Source organism: Phaenicophaeus curvirostris, chromosome 8, assembly GCF_032191515.1.
Source record: "Phaenicophaeus curvirostris isolate KB17595 chromosome 8, BPBGC_Pcur_1.0, whole genome shotgun sequence".
Taxonomy (NCBI): domain Eukaryota; kingdom Metazoa; phylum Chordata; class Aves; order Cuculiformes; family Cuculidae; genus Phaenicophaeus; species Phaenicophaeus curvirostris.
In genome coordinates, this window is record NC_091399.1 from 2897492 (window position 1) to 2920912 (window position 23421).

General features: G+C 46.0%; 1 long non-coding RNA gene and 1 pseudogene across 1 annotated transcript; both read right to left on the reverse strand.

Annotated features, from left to right (window-relative positions):
* Nucleotides 1-382: 382 nt before the first annotated feature.
* On the reverse strand, nucleotides 383-17709 carry LOC138723208 (uncharacterized). Its single transcript, XR_011337828.1, has 3 exons — nucleotides 17613-17709; nucleotides 2369-2462; nucleotides 383-441 (listed from the first exon to the last, which is right to left on the reverse strand). It is a non-coding gene; the product is annotated as an uncharacterized lncRNA (long non-coding RNA).
* A 456-nt stretch (nucleotides 17710-18165) lies between these two features.
* Nucleotides 18166-23421, reverse strand: LOC138723123 (quinone oxidoreductase-like; annotated as a pseudogene).

Below are 23421 nucleotides of genomic sequence, written 5' to 3' on the forward strand. Positions count from 1 at the left end.
ATTTTGGTTTTATTAGAATTTTTAAAGCAAACTAGCCTGTGACTATCACCCCAGAATCTGACAACTGCCAGCATGCATTAAGTGAGCCAAGATAGTGTCTGTTCTAATGGCAGTATGGTTTAACAGCTAGAGGCCAGTGGAGGTTCCATGTGGGGGACGCCAAGTACAAAGATTGTCCCTCTTCCCAGCAGGAGATACATTTTCAGGAGAGCATGAGGGCACAGCTACAGAAAACAGACTGGTATGAGATAATAGCCACTGTCTGTCTGCTGGGAAGTATTTGAAAAGGCTTACAGATCCCTAGTAAATGCATACCTCCATATCAAGGATCTTCTGAAACATGGCCTGAGCCAGGCACTCCTCTGCGTATCTTTGCCGATCCTTCCTCCGAACATTTTGCCAGTATTCTTTATCAGGTATTATTCTTCCACTCCTTGAGATCTGTGGTAATCAAATATAAAGTGACTAAAAAGAACAGAAAACAGACTAAAGTATGTTTTCAAACAGAGTAGCACCTCTGCTTTCTGTCGTGGTGCTGGAGCTCACCTTCCCAGCACAAAACTGTAGTTTCTTTGACTGCATGGAGCCCACCAGCCAAACAAGAGCAGGAGAGAAGCAGTCACGTTTTCTAACAACTGAGGGCTCACCCTTACTCTTCACGGGCCATCGCCCAAGTCAGTGAAGGGTAATTAAACACTCGCCTTCCCACTGTGTGAGGGTTGCATCTGCCTGTGCTAACCAGCATCACACCTAGGAGTGCATAGGTATTTTTTAAAATATTCAGCACATTCACCTTTACCAAATCCTTCAGTTTTCCATTAAACACTTTTGAAAAATAACATTGAAGCTATTTAAACTGCTAATAGAGTCAAAGATGCTTAGATCTCACAGTTTAAAAAAAAAACCAAGAGAATCAATATGAGTCTGTATATTTGCAAACTGAAAGATCTTGCAGAGAAAAAATCCAGTAAGCAAAAAGAAATACAGACCAAAAAACATAAAACATTCTAAATTTATCAAAACACCTCCATGAAAGATCTTCTTCTGCCTGGATGTGAAATGCAAGCAGATTGACAAGCATTCTCACATCACCAGAACAGTACAGTAATACAGTGCCACATGTAACTTCTTACTGGAAATGCATTTACTGAGCAGAAGCTCAGGGCTAAGCCAAAGCTCTCCAATGTTTAGATACATCATCAATCCATGTCAGCCACTCTTCGCAGTTTCAGGCAGACAGGCATTATGACTGCTGCATTACAGAAGCTGCAGTGGAAGCATAAGCTTGATATTCCATGGAGTATGGCCTCCATACTGACTCTTAGCACATTCCTTCTTGTGTGGAATCATCGTTCACCAGCAGCCCCCATGGCAGCACTTTGAGAGCCCCAGGTGGCCCTTGGACCTTGTCATCCTGAAACACGCTCAGTGTCAGGTGAAGCATTTCCTCAGCTGCAACTACTGTCTTCAAAACTGCTTAGCACACAGAACTAAGCTCCGAGCTCTGGCTTTCTGTCATTCGGATTTCAGTAATGCAGCCTTAGGACGAAACGGTGTGACCAGCAGGTCCAGGGAGGTTATTCTCCCTCTGTATTCGGCACTGGTGAGACCGCTCCTCGAATCCTGTGTTCAGTTCTGGGCCCCTCACCACAAGAAGGATGTTGAGGCTCTGCAACGAGTCCAGAGAAGAGCAACGAAGCTGGTGAAGGGGCTGGAGAACAAGACTTAACGAGGAGTGGCTGAGAGAGCTGGGGTTGTTTAGCCTGGAGAAGAGGAGGCTGAGGGGAGACCTCATTGCTCTCTACAACTACCTGAAAGGAGGTTGTAGAGAGGAGGGTGATGGCCTCTTCTCCCAAGTGACAGGGGACAGGATGAGACAGAATGGCCTCAAGCTCCGCTAGGGGAGGTTCAGGCTGCACATCAAAAATTTTTTTCATGGAAAGGGTCATTGGGCACTGGAACAGGCTGCCCAGGGAGGTTGTTGAGTCACCATCCCTGGAGGTGTTTAAAAGACGGCTGGATGAGGTGCTGAGGGGCATGGTTTAGTGACTGATGGGAACGGTTGGACTCAACGATCCTGTGGGTCTTTTCCAACCTTGTGATTCTGTTATCTAGATGACCTACGGTAGGTAATAATGCAGCAGAAAATGCCTGGATTAAACAAACCTGCCCTCAGTCTCAGTGTGATCGCATGGCTGTGATCTGGCACAGCATGATTTCACATTTGGCTAGCTGGTCAACTCCTCACCAACACATACCTCTAACAAACAAACAACAAATCCATTAGTGGTTTGATTTGTCCACTATTAGAGGAAACAAAGAACTCTCCTCTTTTTTTTTCTCAGAAAAGGAAACTTTTCAGTCTCACCAGTCCTGATCTCACAAGATGTCGTCTTATCCTGGCATTGCTGAAATATCCAACCAGGTGTTTGTCTGTAAGGCTATTGTAGGTTCCAATAAATCTGAAATAAAATCAATATAGATGCATATAATCCCTTTGATAGTCAAATTATTACAGCTTAAGTTATACATACTTACCCAATAGTTTGCTGCACAAAATGCTATCTTGATGAATCAAGCCCAACATTTTGTCAGATAAATGCTAATCAGACTATGTAAAAGCAAGATCTTACTGTCTGTGGAATGTTCCTATCAGAAACAACTGACTTCTACGTAAGATACAGCAGTTCAGCATTGACCAGCATCCCACCACTGAGGCACAGGGTCCAAGAAAGCCCAGCTCTGAAAGTCTCCTCCAAGACCGACTCTCGCAACAGCCTCCTCAGGTGACCTTCACCAGGCCATCACCATATCATACAACATCTGGAGCTGGATTACTGGCATGGACTCCAGCTCCCTTGCTACCCAGCCATGGGCTTTGTCAGAAGTGCAGTATATGGTACATCTCCAGGGAGGGGGATGTCCCATAACTCCTGCACCACTGCACTGCCCTACCATGCACCTCATGCTCCCCTTCCTCCTCCCGCCTCCCAACTCGTGGTAGGCATGGCAGTGATAGAGCTTCTGGCAGCTTGCGCAAAGACCTATAATAATAACTTGGCTTGGGAGGGATCTTCAGAAGCCACCTAATCCAGATCCCAGCTCCAGACAGATCACTTATACAACTTTATCTCTACAAAAGAATTTTCCTGCAGTCTTCATAGCCAGCTCTGAGCCATTATTGTCTGGTCTCTAACACCAAAAAAATTGCTTTCTTCCATCTACTCAGGTTAACAGAAACTGCTAGCACCAAAATATATTTTCAAGACAGAACACTGTTTCCCTATTATTTTCACTGCCTTGAAAGTTAGCAGACATGTTATTAACTTGGATGCAAATTCTGCTCTGATGAAGGGACTATTTATTTGTTTTTTAGCCGAAGCCTCCTTCTGTATCCACATTTCCAACCTTTTATTTTAACAGCTATTTCCCCTTCTTTAATGTTCCCTCCATCAGAGGGAGTGTACATCAAATTTGCCACTTCGAACACCTATACAGAAAACTAGGTTGCTTCAATTGCAGATGTCAAAAAATAGGCTTAAATATAACCTTCTGTTTTGAACAATTTTCTCAATTGGGATTCAGCTACGTATCTGTTACAATGTTGTCTGGCTAACCACTAATTTGCTCATGAACAAAAAAGCCTGCCTCAAAAAGCATTTCTCCATTTGGCCTTTACACAAATAGAACTCACAAACAACTCAGGAAAACCAATCTACAACAGCAACATTAGGAACCATCCTAAACCATTTCAGGGAGCATTTATGTGAACACAACAGTGACTCCAGGCTATTATTTAAACAGACAGACAAGAATGTTTATCCCACAAACATATTGATAAATTCAATTGCACAAAACTTGTGCAGGGCAAGATTCATAACTTCCATGGTATATACAGGCCAGGAAGCCTACGGTACGGCATTACGGTTTTGCTGGCTGGCCCCACATGGCTATAGTTTGAAGTGCAACTTGCATTGATGAGAACAATTTTGCTCTCTAAATACAGTTACTGTGTTACATTTTTACATTTTTACATTTTTACATTTACTTTATTACCTTTTACCAAAAATCAGCAGATCTGCTCTGTGTAGCCTATTTCCTCAAACTCAATAAAATCCAAACACGCTCTGCAGGAAAGCAAAGAGTTTGTGCCAAAGTTGGGGCAGCAAGCAGACTCCTGTGTCTGCAGGAATCCCATCACTATTGCTCCAGCACTCAGCCAGCTACCACCTCTTCACCACCTCGGCCTTTCTGTGGAGAGCACGCTTTGCACTGGCAGGACCGAAGAAAGTCCCCCTCCAGACCCAGGTGTCAGAAAAGAGGCAAGTGATGAAGGATCTCTCTTGAGAACCCAGGTCTTCCTGGGTTAGAAAGCACAGACACCGGGCAACCCATCGCTCAGTTCGGTACCAGCCTGCACAGCTCAGAGCCAAGGACCCAAGGCTTTTGCCACACCATGCTCTCAAGATTTTAACGAGACTGACTAGCCAGTAGCACAACGGCTCTGAAGGGCTGCTCAGTCTAAAAGAGTCCTGGGACTAGGCAGTCGTAGCGGCCAGCGTGGCTGGGCTACACTACCAGCTGCCAATCTTTGCCCCTCAAAAGACCCCTCATGTTATGCAAAAGTCCTTTTCTGTATTTGGAGCAATAAACATGGGTCCAATATGAAATGCAAGAACCTCTCGAGTATTTTCCAGTTCCCATGCTAAAATACTCAGGATTGTCTTTAATGCATACACTGAGCAATCCAAAGTGAACAAACTGCATCTCTCTTCTCTTTATTGGTGAAAATCCGCCAAATCAACAAACATAGAGACCCTGATCATGTAGATTGTCAGAGTAAGGCCCTCCCCTGCTCCACACAAGAAATGCCTTGCACCTCTGGAATGCCAACAGAGCTACAACTTCCTAGCTGCCAAAGATCAGAGCTTCAAAAAATTGAACCCAAGATATGAGAGTTAAACACAAAACCAGAAGCATCCGTAACTAGCAGATACCTTTTTTAAGAGTTCTTAGCACAACCTCATCGTACGTCACCCTCTGGAAAGAGGACAAACAACGAAATACATTTCAGTCAGCTGAAGTTTTTAATAGTCTAGATCCATTCACGTTGTTAAATGCACACACTCAGCCACACATTGCATAGTGTTCAGCCTGACCTTCAGGCTCTCTGGGCAGGAAATATTTTAATTACACAACAAGAGATTGATCTCTCTGGTTTTCTTTGGCTTTAAATTTAAATGCCACTGTACCTCTCTTGCCTGTCTTTCAATGGGACGATTCATGAAAAATGTCTATTATTAGGCCAGGGCACCACACACAACAGCATGTTCAGGGGAAGAAAGAACAATTTGATTAAAAAAAAATTTAAAAAAAGCAAGGAGATCATGAATTTACAGGAATTTTATCTGGGGTTTCACAATAATCGCCCAAGTAGCCTACCAACAATAAATTAAACTTTAAACAAACAATTTAGCTTACCTTGTTATGCACGTTGATCAAATACCGGCACTATAGCAACTGTTCTACATTACTTTTTAAAACCATTTGCATTTGAAACCACCAGATTACATCAATTATGCTAAATGTTGACTTACAGTACGCCCTGGCAGTTGCATACAGAGGCAGAGGAGAAACTCAATCCAACTTCTCTTCATTTACTCCCTTCCATCTAATATTTCATGGACCATGTAACTAGTCAAAACACAATTCCCACCTGAGTACGGTGACACAGCAACTTTAGTTTCAAAGACAACTCTGCACACGTTTTCTCATTTAAATTATGAACAGGCTGGTCTTTAAAAATGCTGAATTAAACTCAAAGTTCAGAGAGTATTGGGGAAAACGAGGAAATGTTTTGGGCCTGAAACAAAACCCAGGAAACCACTGGAAAGAATGGAAGGGCATCCACTAGGCTTTGGCAGAGCCTGACTTCCCAGAGACACCCAAGCTCTCTGCCCAGGTGAATGCCTCAGTTGCCTAGAAGAGCAGCACAAGCAGAGCCTCACTGAACACCCGGGCACTGGCTCAAGCTTGGGTTCAAACTGTGTGCAGAAGCAGCATCTAGCCCTGCAAGTCTGTGCCCACTAGCAGCTGCTGCCCAGTTTCTGCTCATGCTGACTGACTGGTTCATCCTCCCCTGTCAGACTTTAGGCAAGTGCAGCCGGAGCGGGCCATGCTGACACCTGTCCCAAGTCCCCCTGGAGTATCCCACTGACACCAAAGAGTTAGACCGACTCGGCACTCCAGAGGATGAGGTGCAGGTGCAATTCCCAGCCCAAGGGCAGCCAGGGCGAGTTACCAAACCAGGTAACTTCCTTCCCCCAGGCACCAAAGAAGTCTACCAAATACCATCATGCGCATGGAGCACATGTTCTCTCTGGACACCCTGAAGAACTTAGTACATGAAGGGAGTTCCCCACCCGCTGGCACAAGGAGGGGACCCTGGGAGGCAGATGCATCCCATTCCCAGGTCTGTCTCTGCTTTATGTGGGCATCTTGACCTCCCACCCTTTGAGACCAGCAGCATGCCAGGTGCTCACTCACCCTTCGGTACCATCTGCGCTCCTAGGTAACACCTTAACTGCCTGTTCATGAAAACAAACTGCTGTTGCTAGAGACAACTCTGCTTTTCTCCCAAAAGTAATAAATTAATAAAGCCAAGTACAAGGACACAAATCAACACACAGAACGGAGGCACAAACCAAAAAAGCCACAATTTGTTCTGCTTTAAAAGAATGTATTGAGGGCCAAAGTAAACCAATTATCAGCCCAAAGCCCCGCAGAAGGAATTACGTCTGCAGTGGCAGGGAGTCCAGCTGTGCAGATGACTAAGTACACAAAACAAAAAATACACCAGAGCCAGTGACTAGGATTTTAGTAAATTAAGGAAGTGTCCACTTAGAACTCTGTATTATACCAGATTTTCATTGCATTATCATTACCATTACTATTTATTAACAGTATCTGGTTTTGATCTGCTTACAGCGCAACGCACTGCGTGCAGAGCTTGTGCTGTGTATCAAAAGGATCTTTAAAACCGCTCTTATTCATTTGAAAGGACTAAGTCACAGTAGGCATCCAGCATCAGTTTTGTAAAGCACATGTTCACAGTTAATAATTTACAGTGCAATTAAATCAGTGACCGTTCACCAAAGAAATAATCTAAGAGAGCATCAAAGCTCTAGTTATTGATCGGTAGAGTCACAGGGAATTACAGCTCCCATGTTTTACATGATCACTGGAGTTCGTTGCTCCTTCAATCAAGCAAAGAGTCCTGCCCTAACGGAGACCATTCCTCGCTTTAACAAGCTAATGGATCTGGCATTGCTTCTGCTGGGGACATAAACAAGAAAGGCTCAGCCAGCCTCCAGACAGAACAAATTCAAACACAGACTGTCAGTTAAGAACCCCACAAGGCAAGGCCCCTGCCCAACATGTTCCATTTGGGAGCAAAGACTCCTCCCAGGAGACTTTCCAGACACCTGGCCACTGCCTGCAATACCCTCCCTAAGGAAACTCTTCAGCCACCGTTAAGTACATCCCATTTCAAAAAACAATGCCGTCAGGGTCTCCACAGAGGAAAGCAGATGGTGGCAAAGTGATTTTCTGCAGGACTGGAATATGACATGAAGTCCTGAAGGTCAGGACATTGTGAATTTTAGCTGGGAATAGCCCAACAGGCACATGTGGGCCTAAGATTCCAAAGACGGCATAGTTCCATCACAGAGGATGGGATTTTGCCATCAACCCACCAGTACAGGCATTTAGAAGACAACTGCTGGCATTGCCACACAACTCAACATAAATGCTTGTTCCGTTTGGTGCCTCCAAGCTTGAGCCAAGTGAATACGGCCAGTGACTACACTGCACTTGGATTCCTCTCTCTGTGAAAGAGGACCAGAAGATGAAAAGCCAGGAAAACAATCCCCAGTCTCCGCAAAAAGAGGATCTTGCTTTGTAGGGTGGCAGGGTTGTAACACTTGCGAACTGACTTTTCCAACTACAGCCTTAGGCCGTGGCCCTTTTCAAAATATGGGGAGCTGCTGCTGTGCAGCTGGGTCACTGGCAGACCCTCAGCTGCACCACCTTTGGACTTGAGGCACAGCTCTGGCTTCTGTGTTTTTTGATTTCAACCTCTGCTGCTGTGCTTATAAGAATAAGAAGCCACGCTGGAACCCAGCTACTGAACCAAACTTCATTGAAGTCAGTAGATGACTTGAAATCTGGATGGGGCTGTGCAGTCTAATGATAATTAATTGCATTATTTCAAGCTCACAAAACCCTGAAGCCCAGGTACAATCTTCCTCAGGTGATAACAAGGAAGGGGAAGGTCACAGTCTCTCCAAACCACACTGCATCTCTGCTTAAATAGTTGCACGTCCCCTCCAGCCTTGGCCAGCTGATCTCAATGAGACTACCAGTTGTTTGCCTCATGGACACACAGGCTACATTCACCTTTCACTTTTGTTTCAAAAGCTTCAAGCGGCTCTCTTTATTCTTTGCCTAACCTGAACTATTTCATGGCCAAACCACTGAAGATTCTTTGGCCAGATACTCCGTGAAAATTACTTTATTTTATGAATACTTTGCCCCAGGGCATGGTCAATGACCTCAAAGGCAGCCAGAGATCTAACAAGCAGACAGAAATGAGCTTACTCTGCCTGCACCCAAAGGCAGTCACGAAGCTCTGGAACACAGACAGTGGCTCGCCCAGCACTGCCCAAAGGCTACACAGGACCCTTAGGAAGTTTAACATGGCCAGGTGAAAGTCCTACACCCAGGAACGAACAACCCTGTGCTACAAACAGCACAAGCTGGAGACAGACAGGCTGGACGTAGCTCTACTGGAAAGGATCAGCCAGTCCTGGGGACACAAGCTGGATGAGGTGAGTCAGCCACAGCACCGGGCAGCGAGGACGGCCAGCAGCATCCTGAGCTGAAATAAGAGGAGCACAGCTGGCAGGAGGGAAGCGATTGTCCCCTTTCCGTGTCACCCACTAGACCCCATGTGCGTGGCTGCATCCAGGTTTGGGCCCTAGTGCACAGGAGCCGTGGATGCACTGAAGTGAGCTCAAGGAGGCCACCAGGATGGTGGAGCTGGAGCACACGCCCTGGGAGGAGAGGCTGAAGGAGGAGAGGCTGCGCAGCCGGAGCAGGGGTCAGTCTGAATGAAGCAACTTGGTCTGATGTCAGCTGACCCCATGAGCAGACCAGACAAGAGATCTTCCTTGTCTTTTGCAGAGTGAATTATTTTGTGATCCTGTGGCTCATTTGACTGCTGTACTAAGCTAGCACTATTGAACGGCTCCCAGAGTGAGGAGCAGAGGCAAACCCCACATGTGGTGGCCTCTCCACTTCAGCAAGGTCTTTGCAAGTCACAGCTCTGCAATTTCCAGTGTTTTCCCTGTAAGGTAGAGATTGGAGCTATTCCTCAATACATCTGTGAAATAAATGCCATCAGCCACGGCAGAACTGTTTCCCCAAAACTGTTCTAACAAACTATCATCCCGACTCCAAAAGTGCCTTTCACGGTAACTAGAGGGAAACAATCTTCCAAGAATAAGGTTTTAAGTATTTTGTTTGGAGTCCTATATATTTCTGCATAAAAGAAACACACTTTTTTCCAAAGGCTTTTATACAAGCAAATCTTTCTACAGGTTCCAATCTTGAGCACAACTTGGCATGGAAACGGGAGCCAAAAGGCTCTTGTTCTGCTACCGCTTTGTGACACGGCCGGGAGCAAGGGACTCGGTCGGTTCTTTACCCAGAGCATCGCTCAGCATACAGGACGTGCCAAATCACGTTACAGAGACGGGGACGTGCACAGGTCCTCAGGATCTGTAATTCGTGCCGCCTCGGGGCCGTGTGGATGCTCTGAACGTTCCAGCCCGCGGCTGCGAAGCCAGACACCGAGGAGGGGCACACCTGCCGCCAGCCCCTTCACGGACGGAGGGGATACAACGAATTCTCGGGGTCTTGGCCGGCGCTTTCGTTGTGAGGGGACAGGCGGCGCATCCCCCCCGCGCTGGACGCAGCGACACGGCGGTCCCCGAGTTCCCAAGGCTCGGAGCGGCGCGGCTCTACGCGGAGCCAGCCCCCGGCTGCACCCCCACCCTCCTTCCCCCCCAGGCTCTCGCTCCGCGTCCCGACAGAACCGGGCAAGCACGGCCCGGCCCCCGCTCCACTCACCCCGTCTGCGGAGCTCCCATCGCGGCGGCTCCCAGCGGCGCTATTGGCCGCGTCCCGAGCGTCGCTAGGACACAGCGGGGAGGGGCGGGGTTGCCAGGGCCGCCCCCCAACCCCCCGGCGGCGGCCGCCTGTGACGCCGACCCCGAGCTGGCAGGAGACGCTGCAACGGGCTCTTCCCCTGCAGTACCAGCGAGCTGCCAGGGTAAAGGAAGAGAAAGGCAAGGAGAAGGGAAGGATGAAGAAGGCCTTTGGATACAATACACGCCTGTGAACTTAAAAACACAGTGGGAGATGAGAGGATGCTCGATTGTTTCAAATCATAGACTCATAGAATCACCGCGCTGGAAAAGACCCACCGGATCGTTGAGTCCAACCATTCCCGTCAATCACCAAACCATGCCCCTCAGCACCTCATCCACCCATCTTCTAAACACCTCCAGGGAAGGTGACTCAACCCCCTCCCTGGGCAGCCTCTGCCAGTGCCCAATGACCCTTTCCGTGAAAATTTTTTCCTAATGTCCAACCTTAAACCTCCCCTGGTGCAGCTTGAGGCCATTCTGTCTCATCCTGTCCCCTGTCACTTGGGAGAAGAGGCCAGCACCCTCCTCTCTTCCTTTCAGGTAGTTGGAGAGAGCAATGAGGTCTCCCCTCAGCCTCCTCTTCTCCAGGCTAAACAAGCCCAGCTCTCTCAGCCGCTCCTCATAAGGCCTGTTCTCCAGCCCCCTCGCCAGATTAGTTGCTCAAATATCCATCCACATTTCCATTCTCTCAGCACAAATGACAGGAAAGCTCCAAAGGGTGCATTTCAGTGGCCTCCAGCTTGACTCTGATACAGGAGATATCATCATCCTTCCCCACTCCTGTTTTGCCTCTGCATCACAGCGGTTCCTCTCAAGGCTGCAGCACAACTGAACTGAGAAGGCGAGGAAGAGCAGGGCCAGCCCTCCCTTGCTGATGAACCAGCTCCAAAACATTGAAGGACTTCAGCTGTCCTTCAATGGTCCTCTGTGCCATGATCCACCCACATGGAATACTGAATTGTCTCTTGTAAAAGAAGCAACTATCAAGAACATCAACATCTTCCAGACTTTTTTATCTTCCCAACCCTGCAATTAAAGTCTCATTAATTTATTGTATCCTGCTGGAACACACCAAGGCGGCAGGAACACATGCAGGCAACCACTCGGTTACAACGGAGAGGGGATACTTTTGAAGCACCATTTATTTTGGGCACAATGATATTAACGAACCACAGCTGCAATTCCATCCCTCTGTCTTTCAGAAATACACGTACCTGCCCTTTCCAGATGCTGCCATGGCTACACATGGCACACACAGATCACAGAATCACAGAATCACAGAATAACCAGGTTGGAATAGACCCACCGGATCACCGAGTCCAACCGTTCCTACCAAACACTAAACCATATCCCTCAGCACCTCGTCCACCCGTGCCTTAAACACCTCCAGGGAAGGTGAATCAACCACCTCCCTGGGCAGCCTGTTCCAGTGCCCAATGACCCTTTCTGTAAAGAATTTTTCCTAACGTCTAGCCTAAACCTCCCCTGGCGGAGCTTGAGGCCATTCCCTCTTGTCCTGTCCCCTGTCACGTGGGAGAAGAGGCCAGCACCCTCCTCTCTACAACGTCCTTTCAGGTAGTTGTAGAGAGCAATGAGGTCACCCCTCAGCCTCCTCTTCTCCAGGCTAAACAACCCCAGCTCTCTCAGCCGCTCCTCATAAGGCCTGTTCTCCAGCCCTTTCACCAGCTTTGTTGCTCTTCTCTGGACTCGTTCCAGAGCCTCAACATCCTTCTTGTGGTGAGGGGCCCAGAACTGAACACAGGATTCGAGGAGCGGTCTCACCAGTGCCGAGTACAGAGGGAGGATAACCTCCCTGGACCTGCTGGTCACGCCGTTTCTGATACAAGCCAAGATGCCATTGGCCTTCTTGGCCACCTGGGCACACTGCTGGCTCATATTCAGTCGGCTGTCAACCAACACACCCAGGTCCCTCTCCTCCAGGCAGCTTTCTAGACAGACTTCTCCCAGTCTGTAGCACTGCATAGGGTTGTTGTGCCCCAAGTGAAGGACCCGGCATTTGGCCTTGTTAAACCTCATGCCATTGGACTCTGCCCAGCGGTCCAGCCTGTTCAGATCCCTTTGCAGAGCCTCCCGACCCTCCAGCAGATCGACACTTCCACCCAGCTTAGTGTCGTCCGCAAACTTGCTAAGGGTGCATTCGATGCCTTCATCCAGGTCATTGATGAAGACATTGAACAGGGCTGGACCCAGCACTGAGCCCTGGGGAACCCCACTTGTCACTGGCCTCCAGCTGGATTTCACACCATTTACCACCACTCTCTGGGCCCGGCCAGCCAACCAGTTTTCCACCCAGGAGAGTGTGCGCCTGTCCAGCCCAGAGGCTGACAGTTTCTCAAGCAGAACGCTGTGAGAAACTGTGTCAAAGGCTTTGCTGAAGTCCAGGAAGACCACATCCACAGCCTTTCCCTCATCCAGTAGCCGGGTCACTTTGTCATAGAAGGCGATCAGGTTAGTCTGGCAAGACCTGCCTTTTGTGAACCCACGTTGACTGGGCCTGATCACCCGGTTCTCTTGCATGTGCTTCATGATAGCACTCAAGATCACCTGTTCCATGACTTTCCCTGGCACTGAGGTCAGACTGACAGGCCTGTAGTTTCCTGGGTCCTCCCTGCGGCCCTTTTTGTAGATGGGCACAACATCAGCCAGCCTCCAGTCCAGTGGGACTTCCCCAGTCTTCCAGGACTGTTGGAAGATGATGGAAAGGGGTTTGGCCAGCACATCCGCCAGCTCCTTCAGTACCCTAGGGTGAATCCCGTCCGGCCCCATAGACTTGTGACTGTCCAGTCGGGCTAGCAAGTCTCTGACCACCTCCTCTTGGATCACGGGAGCCTCATTATGCTCCTCTAGCTCCTGGGTTTGTACACAGGCGGAACGACCCTCCTCACGACTAAAGACTGAGGCAAAGAAGGCATTAAGTACCTCAGCCTTTTCCTCATCCCCTGTTACTGTTGTCCCTTCTGTGTCCAATAGGGACTGTATGGTCTCCCTAGTCCGCCTTTTATTATTTATATATTTGTAGAAAGATTTTTTGTTATCTTTCACTGACTTGGCCAATCCGATTTCTAGCTGAGCCTTAGCCCTTCTGATTTTTTCCCTACACAATCTCACTTCCCTCCTGTAGTCCACCCAAGAGGCCTGTCCCTTCTTCCAGAGGCCATAAACATTTCTTTTCTTCTTGATATCCCTCAAGATCTCTCTATTCAACCAAGCTGGCTTTCTCCCCTGCCGGCTTTTTTTCCGGACCACGGGGATGGCTTTCTCCTGAGCTGCTAGGACCACCCCTTTGAAGAGCTCCCAGCCCTCCTGGGCTCCCTTGCCCTTGAGTACTGTCTCCCATGAGACTTCACCAACCAGCCTGCTGAAGAGATCAAAGTCTGCCCTCTGGAAATTTAATGTTACCGTCTTGCTAACCACCCTCTTCACTTCACCTAGAACAGAAAATTTTATAATCTCATGGTCGCTTAGTCCTAGGCGTCCACCTACCGCCACATCCCCTACAAGGCCTTCTCTGTTCACCAACAGGAGGTCCAGGAGGGCACCTTCCCTGGTTGGTTCATTCACCAACTGTGCAAGGAAGTTATCTCCCACGCACTCCAGGAACCTCCTAGACTGCTTCCTTTCTGCTGTGTTGTACACCCAGCAGATATCAGGCAGATTGAAGTCTCCCACCAGAACCAGAGGCATTGATCTAGAGATTGACCCCAGCTGTTTATAGAAGAGCTCATCAGCTGCTTCTCCTTGGTTGGGTGGTCTGTAACAGACTCCCATCACAAAATCTACCTTCTGGTGGGCTCCTCTGATTTTGACCCACAGGCACTCAACCTCCTCATCTCCACAATCCATCTCAGTGATGTCCAAGTCCTCCCTTACAAAGAGGGCTACTCCACCTCCTCTCCTACCCTTCCTGTCCCGCCTGAAAAGCTTATACCCCACCATAGCCGTACTCCAGTTATATGAGTCGTCCCACCACGTTTCCGTGATGGCAACGACATCATAGGCCCCTTGCCCTACGACAGCTACCAGCTCTTCCTTCTTATTTCCCATGCTGCGTGCATTGGTGTAAATGCACTTCAGCTGAGCTGCCGAGCCTTCAGCCCTCCTAGAGGGAACAGGGTTCATTCCCAACTGCCTGGTAACTGGATCAGTTGACACCAGAGTGCCTGCATCTCCCTTAACAGCCCGAGGTGTGTTCTCCCCCACTTTTTGTGCGGTGAGGTACTGGTGGTCCTCGCCCGCGCACCCTCTCCCAATCACCAATTCCCCACATCCAGGCTCATTCCTGTCTAGCCTGGGCTCAACCCCCTCCCCCTTCACATCTAGTTTAAAGCTCGATTTATGAGCTTGGCTAGGTTTCTGGCAAGGGCTTTAGCCCCCCTAGGAGACCCATGTGTCCCGCCCTTAGCGAGAAAGCCTGGGGGTGCGTGAGCCCCCCCATGATCAAAAAAACCAAAGCCCCTCTCCTCGCACCAGGCTCGGAGCCAGGTATTAATCGAATTCTTCCTCCTGGCTTCCCCCTCCTCTCTATTTAGCATTGGGATGGAGCAGAATACTACTTGTGCCCCAAGAAGCTCCAAGAAGCTCAGCTGCAGCAGTTCCCAAGCCAAAGTGGTTCCCCCTCCAGTGACAAGAGTGTTCTGCTAACAACGAACACAGCACGGAACATCCATGGACACTTTCAACCGTTCCCCCTGGCAGATTACAGTGAGAGCGGGTTTGCACTGAAATGCGAGGCTGGGGCTACTGGAACTAAGTTGTGGGCAAGCCCTGGCCCCCTCACCTTCAGCATGACAAGATCTCACAGCGCTGCACCTCCACCTACAGCCGCAGCCCAGGCTCATGTCTGCCACAGCACTGACAACACTGCCCTCTCATCCCTCACGCCCACCTCCTGCCCACAGTCCCAAAGAGCCACTGCATCTCCTTGTTCCTCCCTGTACCTTATGGTCAGTGCTATGCTGTAATTTTTATTCACACTGCGTGTCCCAAAATGAAAACAACCCCTTCCATTTGTACCATACATCAGATATAGACCAAGAATTTAGATGCTCTATTGCATGTCTTCTTGGGGCCCCTCACTACAAGAAGGATGTTGCAGCTCTGGAGTGTGTCCGGAGAAGGGCAACGAAGCTGGTGAGGGGGGTGGAGAACAAGACTTACGAGGAGCAGCTGAGGGAACTGGGGTTGTTTAGCCTTGAGAAGAGGAGGCTGAGGGGAGACCTCTTCTCCCAAGTGACAGGGGACAGGACGAGAGGGAATGGCCTCAAACTCCACCAGGGGAGGTTCAGGCTGGACATCAGAAAAAAAAATTTTCACAGAAAGGGTCATTGGGCACTGGAACAGGCTGCCCAGGGAAGTGGTTGAGTCACCATCCCTGGAGGTGTTCAAAAGATGGGTGGATGAGGTGCTGAGGGGCATGGTTTAATGGTTGATGGGAATGGTTGGACTTGATGATTCTGTGGATCTTTTCCAAACTAGTGATTCTGTGATTCTGTGACACAGCTGTCTGAGTGCTGCGGGTTCAATGTGCTTAGCTTTGCCGGGAGAAGCCTGCAGCGTCAGAGAAACAGAAGAACTCCTCTGACACCTTCTGGTCAGGAGCCTGTAACAAACCCTGTCCTATGAACATCAGCAAATGCATTGACAGGGAAACTGCTCTCAATTTCATCTCTGAGCATTAGCTCCAGCACAGAGGCGGCATGAAGCAAGAAAGGAGTCACTGTAAACCATAAGCCTCTCATTCCTGTAACACCCTCTGAGCAAAGGACAAATTAAAAAGAACCACAGATTTTAAAACATACCGTGTATAAAGAAAATGTGTATTTTCATACACACATCATCATATCAACCATTAACTGCTATGCTTGACCTGCTATTTAGTACCTTCACATTAAGAGATGTTTTACTTTTTCTAACAGTGCTGCCAAGCAGAATCACAGATTCCCTACCTGCCATAATTTCACCAGAAGGAACAGGAATAATCAGCATCTTTTACCTTAATAATCAGTTAAACACTACCTACCCACATCATTTACACTAGGCTAATCATTCTTAAACCTTCAAATTCAGAGCAAGTGGGAATGCAGCTCCCTACTCATGTTGGAATTTTGACCTGCAGGGAAGCCAGCATCTGGCCACTGGGACATCCACACAGCCTCCAGCTGTGACAGATGCCAAACCTGTGACACTGGCAGGCAAGGACCACGCTACTGCACTCCTACAGCCAAGTTCGCATAACCCTTCTCTTCCCCAGCAACTACTTTCAAAAGCACTTACTAAAATATTAGTTTGAAATACTTAACTCCAGAAACACTCCCATCTTTATCCCTGGCAAAAGCATCCATTTGATGCAATGGCTGTAAGGTTTGTATGAACAAGGAACAGTTAAATGACTCCGTATAATAGCAGAAGGACCTCACATTTACATTTGCACAGAAGAAACAGCACTGTGATCTGCCTGCTATAGAAGACGGAGCTCAAGTAGTTTACCAAACCAATTACACACATCTTGAAAGAAATGAGGACTTAACTCAGTCACCCAGCATATTCCTTTAGACCTATGTTTAATAGCTATAATATCTTAGCATTATCCCCCCCCATCAGAAATTCAAACACTTTCTGAATTCCTGCTGGGAAAAATAGGTAGAGCTTTTTAGAGGCGCTTATATTTATGCTATGTTAGAAAATTTACTCACCTGTAAGTTTAAATTATCACTTGAGTAGCAATCCCAAACATGGCATTAAAAGAGACGCTTTCATACCTGAAAAAGGCTGATATTGCAAGTCTGAATCGGTGACTTGGAGCGCTCTCCTCTCTACTGAGAGGTTAATGCAAAACACCAGAGATGCACTTCCACAGGGACAAGCTTGGTGCTGGACAATGTCTTCCTTACATGACTTAACTTCCATTAGAAGAACATTCCTTTCCTCTTTGAGACTGAGACCTTGCTCTTTCACCACCAATATTAACTGAATTAGTTCCGTAAGCCTCCCTGTAAAATACTCTTCTCTCACCTTAATATTTTAACAGGGGATGACAAACCTAGGGGAGAAATCCAGACATTTCAAAAGATTTTGCCAATTATTTTCTTAGTTGGGATTAAGCAAAACATCAGTAGAAATTAATGCCGTCTCAGAAAAAAAAAATAAAATCACAGCTTCAAAGAAGGTAGTGCAATGCCTGAGGAAACTACACTTGGATTCAGAGAACATGTGCTGATTTGTGATAGTATGACAGTAAACAAATCTAAACCAAACGTTAAAAAACAAGTTTCGCAGACAAAAATGCCTCTATATTGAAATTTATGGTCAGTAAGGACTCACTTTTCCTCAGAGGAACAGAAGTTCTCCTTGAAGTTGAGAAAACTCATCTGCAAGTGATGACTTCATGACTCATTAGAGAATTGGATCATTAAAAGGAAGTGCCTGTAATACCAAACATTTTGAGTGTAAAAACTGTCAACACAAAGAAATTGTTTGTCCTTAACTGCATTGTATTTGGATATGGACAACAATGTATCCACATTCATTTATGAACCAACAGAATTCTCAGCACCAATGAAAGCTGTTCAGCCTTTCTCTTCTCCTCACTTTAGCCACAGATTCAGGTGACTTTAAATTTAATAAAGTTTGCAGGAAGAATTTAAATCCTCGCTACCCAGCCACTTACCATCAAGGAATTAGCTGTTTCTCCCAATACCATCAGCTACAGAGTAGCAAATACAATAACAGCAAGTAACTTCAGAGTTACAGTCCCTCTGAATTATCTGTGACATTTGCAATTCAGATACTAAGTCAAACGTAGCAAAACAAAAATGCCTCTGCGTCCTAGTAGTTCTCATTTGACAGATTCTTTGGCCATGAGCTCAAAAGTGAATTGTTTTGACAGTAAAAGCTTTTATTCCAAGTAAATTATGTGACAAAAATGGAATAAGACAAATTACGGTTAAAAAATTAACAAAGTCCTAGTTATATCTGTATAGCTAGTTCTAGACATATGTGTATCTGTTAAAAATCATTTTGCACTGCCCACAGCAGCTTCATTGTAACTTCTCAGAGAGCAAGAGATCCAATCCTGCCTGAGGTATTCGCTTCCCTTGTACCACAAGGCCACATCACCAGAGAAAATGTATTATTTCCACATCAGCCAAAAGAGCTACAAAAATTACTTTAAAGCATACACAACTCTGCTTATTACAAAAAGAAAATCGATTGGTAATTGATTGATATAATTAATGTAAATCAGCATTTGCTCTTACTGCTAAACCTGATTAGAAGTAAGTTTTATACCATACATCCAATTAATCATGTAAGCAAAGATGCAGTTAGAACAGCTACAAAATAAATGGGAAAAGGCTTCACAGAAGGAGCACCATCTTTCCTCGTGCACCACTGCCATGAATAATGTCTTCATGAGCCTTAGCTACTTGCTCCAGTGGATATTCTGGGCCCACAATTGGGTTCAGCCAGCCAGCTTCTATGCCATCAAGAAGTGCCGCTGCACATTCATGCATCTCCTCCGGCATGTAATAAAGACAGCATTTACCACCACAGGGCCTTTACATTCTAGAAATGTATTTACTGTTTATGCAAAAGTTAAACCAAATTTCACAACCCAAAAATATTTTATGATGTTCTGAGATTAGATAAAAATGTAAAGGAATGAACCAACAAGTTATTTACGGTGAAATGATCCCTACAATAGGTTTTAACTGAAAACAGAGAAGTGTTGGAATATGCCAACAAAACATGCTTTAAAATGAAAATGTTCCTGCCTCAGTTGCAAGAAACAGACTGACTCCAATTATACTAGATTCCTTAGTCATCGTGTCTCTGGGATTTATCTCGATGGGACCTCTACAGCCCACAACCTGTTACAAATAAGTTACGATCGAGTTCCATTCGTAACTATTCAACTGCGGTGTTACGTGCACAAAGTAAGTGACAAAACCACTTACCATCACCCTTCCTCCACAGGACAGCAATTGTAAGTCAGCAGCAAGATTGATGTTAGGGAGCATTTCTATTATTATATCAACTCCTTCCATCTTTGTGTATTCCTATACAGGATATAATACCTTATTATCAGTCCAATTAGTGCTTGGGTACTACCGTTTATTTCATATCCTATAAATAACACACATTTTACAGTTTATTGATTACATTTTAAATACAGCCTTTGTACTAAGACTGACAGGTAATAAATTTAATTTTAGAGTATTTTGATCTGATGAATTGTAATATGCTACCATATTGGAAATTGCTGGAATGCAAGAGTTTCTAAATTCCATCGCCAGTGAAGAAAGCTCAGCTCTTCTAGCCTGGGAAAGTTTTATCTTGTGTAGAAATGACAAAGACAGTACGCTATTGCTCCCACATAAATCTACTTAAAAAAAACTTCTGCAAATGACTGCTCATTCTGTTAGTAACAAGAATCACCTAGCCCTGATACATGCTTACCTTAATTTTATCAATGTAATTTGCTTCTCTGTGATTAAATACTTGGTGAGCACCATTTCTCAGGACTATGTTCATGCCCTCCTCAGTTCCTGCTGTACCCAAAACCTTTAAACCACAAGCTCTGGCAATCTGACATGTCGCTATTCCAACCTGAGGGGATGAAGGGGGAGGGAAGAAAAGGGAAAAAAAAAAAAAACCACAAAAAGGAAAAATTAAGTAATTAAGTCTTTTTTCTCTTTCTTTCTTAGCATCGATTTCATATATTTCACCTGCAAATGGGAACTTACCAATTTAAAAAGTTAGCCTGGAAACATTTTTTTAGCCATAAGTTATTTGCACCTTAGAATCAGTCTAATAAAGAAAAGATATTTACAGAGATGTGGTAAAACTTTGTGGGGTTTTTGAAGAGATATCAGCATTTAATATAAATCCACGTAGAATGCAGTCTGTTTGTTAAAGCTGGGCCATAGATACTTGATACAAAGCCAAGGAAATTCTTGCCTTCACAGAATCATCTGCTATTGATACCAGCACTACATACTGCAAAGAAAACCTGCAAGCAGAAATTTTGTTAACATTATGAACCTTGCACAACCAGATAAATTGTTCCTTTAGAAACCAAATTCTCTGGGTCTCGTACCAGCTCTGCACTCCAGAGGACGTTTGGAGGTGTTGGATGCCTCCACAAAAACCTGGTGCTGGAGCCAATGGTCATCCAGGCACAGCAATGCCATCTCTTGGCATTGCTCTGTGTCATGGCAACAGCATGGGAGACCAAGATGGGGGAACACAGACACTGCCTGCCCAGGATTCAGTCCCAGCTGGTCAGCTCCCGGAGGCTACCGATTCAGCAGCTCCCACAGCAGCCACAGTTACAGGATATGTTCCGAAACGCATGCTCCAAGGATGGTGACTCAACCACCTCCCTGGGCAGCCTGTTCCCGTGCCCAATGACCCTTTCCACAAAAAATTTTTTTCTGACGTCCAGCCTGAACCTCCCCTGGTGGAGCTTGAGGCCACAGCCCCTTGTCCCGTCCCCTGTCACTTGGGAGGCCAGCTCCCTCCTCTCCACAACCTCTTTTCAGGTAGTTACAGAGGTCTCCCCTCAGCCTTCTCTTCTCCAAGCTAAACAACCCCAGTTCCCTCAGCTGCTCCTCGTAAGGCTTGTTCTCCAGCCCCTTCATCATCTTTGTCGCCCTTCTCTGGACACGCTCCAGAAAAAAAAAGCATCTAAATCATCTGAAACAGAAACCTAATTTTGTTAATCCACTAATTGATATAAATGTGACCATAAATCATACCACAGACAAAAGCAGATGCAAAGACAGAAAGCAGCATTTCTTATAAGCTGCCTTCTCCAAATACTTACCCCCCCACTGGCTCCATGCACTAGCACGCTCTCTCCTGCTTTGGCATGCCCTCTGAGTGGAAAACAGAAAATATTGGCATGAAGATTGCAGTACACAGCCGTTACGCATCAGATTGTATAAACCAACGTCAAATCTCATCTTTCACACAGTATGATTTCCAATTCATGTTATGGCTAAACAGGTACAATCAGCTTCTTTGGGAAAACAAGGAGGCAAAATAAACTATATCACTTACAAATTTACGTACTGCACAGTTATGTTGTGCACCTAGCAGCAAGTCATGGTCTGGTACTGAACTTAAAGATTTTCACCTGTTACAGAACATAAAAGTAAACCATGCTGGTTCTAACAATTTGTTCCATCAAACTAAACCAGATGTCCAGACCTAAGCTCTCACCTAGCTGACATGAAGCCTGGCTTTAACTCATTACCCTGCCCTATGGCACAGACAGGGCTGTACATGAAGCCTCTCTGGCACAGAGGCTCAGGAAGAAGAGAAATTAGAAGAAATTAGAACTATTCCTGTTCTTCACTGGCTAAAGTAACAATTAGCACTGAGAGAGAGTTATACATTTTATTACGAGAATCTTATCGGAGAAGCCTTTCCAGGCCTGTTCTCTTGAGAAGAATTGTGTAACAGGAGAACACAGTTGCTAGCTTCTAGGTGACAATGATATGACAATGCCATCAGCATAACAAATTTAACTTAAGAGTTTTAAACATTTCCACTCATTGATCTCCTCTCCTTTTAGAGGACAATGAAAATGTGGGCTTCAATATTTTAAATATTCATAAGCAAAATGGATAAACTTAGATTTGACACTTACTTTTGGAAAAGAGCACGATAAGCAGTGAAGTAGGGTATTGCAACTGCTGCTCCTTGTTTAAAGTCCAGTTTATCCGACAAAGGAAACACTTTATTAGCTGCAGCAACTGCATAATCTGCATATCCTCCAGAGATCGTACCAATGGTAAAAATCCTGTCACCTTTCTAGAAAGGAGGGAAAAAAAATAGAGACATTAATCATCTCACTTATATTTTCTTTAATATAGTTTAAGAACCAGTTCACAGATGTTTAGCTGATTTCTAACAGCTCTTCTATTAAAACTAACCGATTATATTTGTCACAGAGAGGATTTTTATAATGCTAATACAAACAATCCATGCAATACAAACCATATCATTTCATACACCTAAAGTGTCATAATTAGAACCCCGGCTCTAGAGGGTAACACACAAACCTACTGTCTCATTAATATTGACCTTAATGAACCTGAACACTAGAGAATTCCAAACACAGATTCCAAATGCAAAACCTAAAAAGTTTTCACAAACACAAAATAAACATTTCTCAATTATTTTTGCTTAAACGTGGAAAAGAGATATTCTCTTAATAAACTTTACAACACCTCAATATTGCCACTGCTCTGCAGAAGGGCCGGCTCAAGCCAAAATCCCACAGGCGATGTGGACATGCACAGCGGGCAGCACGTCACCTATGTATGCCCAGCGCCGTGGCACAACACCAGCTGTGGGGCCAAGACAGCACCCAGCCTGGCCCTTGGCCACTGGCAGAGCAATGCCAGGGCCCACAGAAGGCACAGATACACAGCTCTGAGTCTTCTGCTGCCAGCATGGTGACCTCCATAAACATCCAGCATGTGGATGGGGTGGGTCCGGTCTGCGGACACCGGGTAGTAACTGCTGCAGGGTAGTGCAATGGTTTCCCAACCAGCTCAAGCATGCAAATGCACGAGCTTGGCCACTCGGCATTTTTGGGATGTCTGTCTGGGGCACACACACGGATTGCATCAGCTCTCACTCTGGACTGTCAGGGTGACCCCACTGTGTGCTGCCACTAGCTGGCAAAGGTGAAAAAAGCCAGCAAAGCAATAGAAACAGGATTAGCAGCAGAGCAACCCCACAAAGATGAACCCATAAACAATCGTGAATTAAAACTCAATGTATTTTCTACACCTACCTTGAATGCAGTAACATGTTCTCCAACCCCTTCAGTTACACCAGCCACATCTGAGCCTGGAGTGTAGGGTAAAGTTGGTTTTCTAGCATAAGTCCCAGAACGAATATACTGATCAAAAACTACATATTCAAGATGAAAAGTTTTGGTTTGTATTCTTCATTCTGTTCTGAGTACGCCTATTATCATTCAATGCCATTATTTCTGTTCACAGAACTCATATATACCTGATTTTCTTTTGGAACAGGAATTACGACGTCTGACTGGATTTTAAGCACTTCAGGGCCACCAAATTCAAAAACTCTGACAGCTCTCATCAGATTT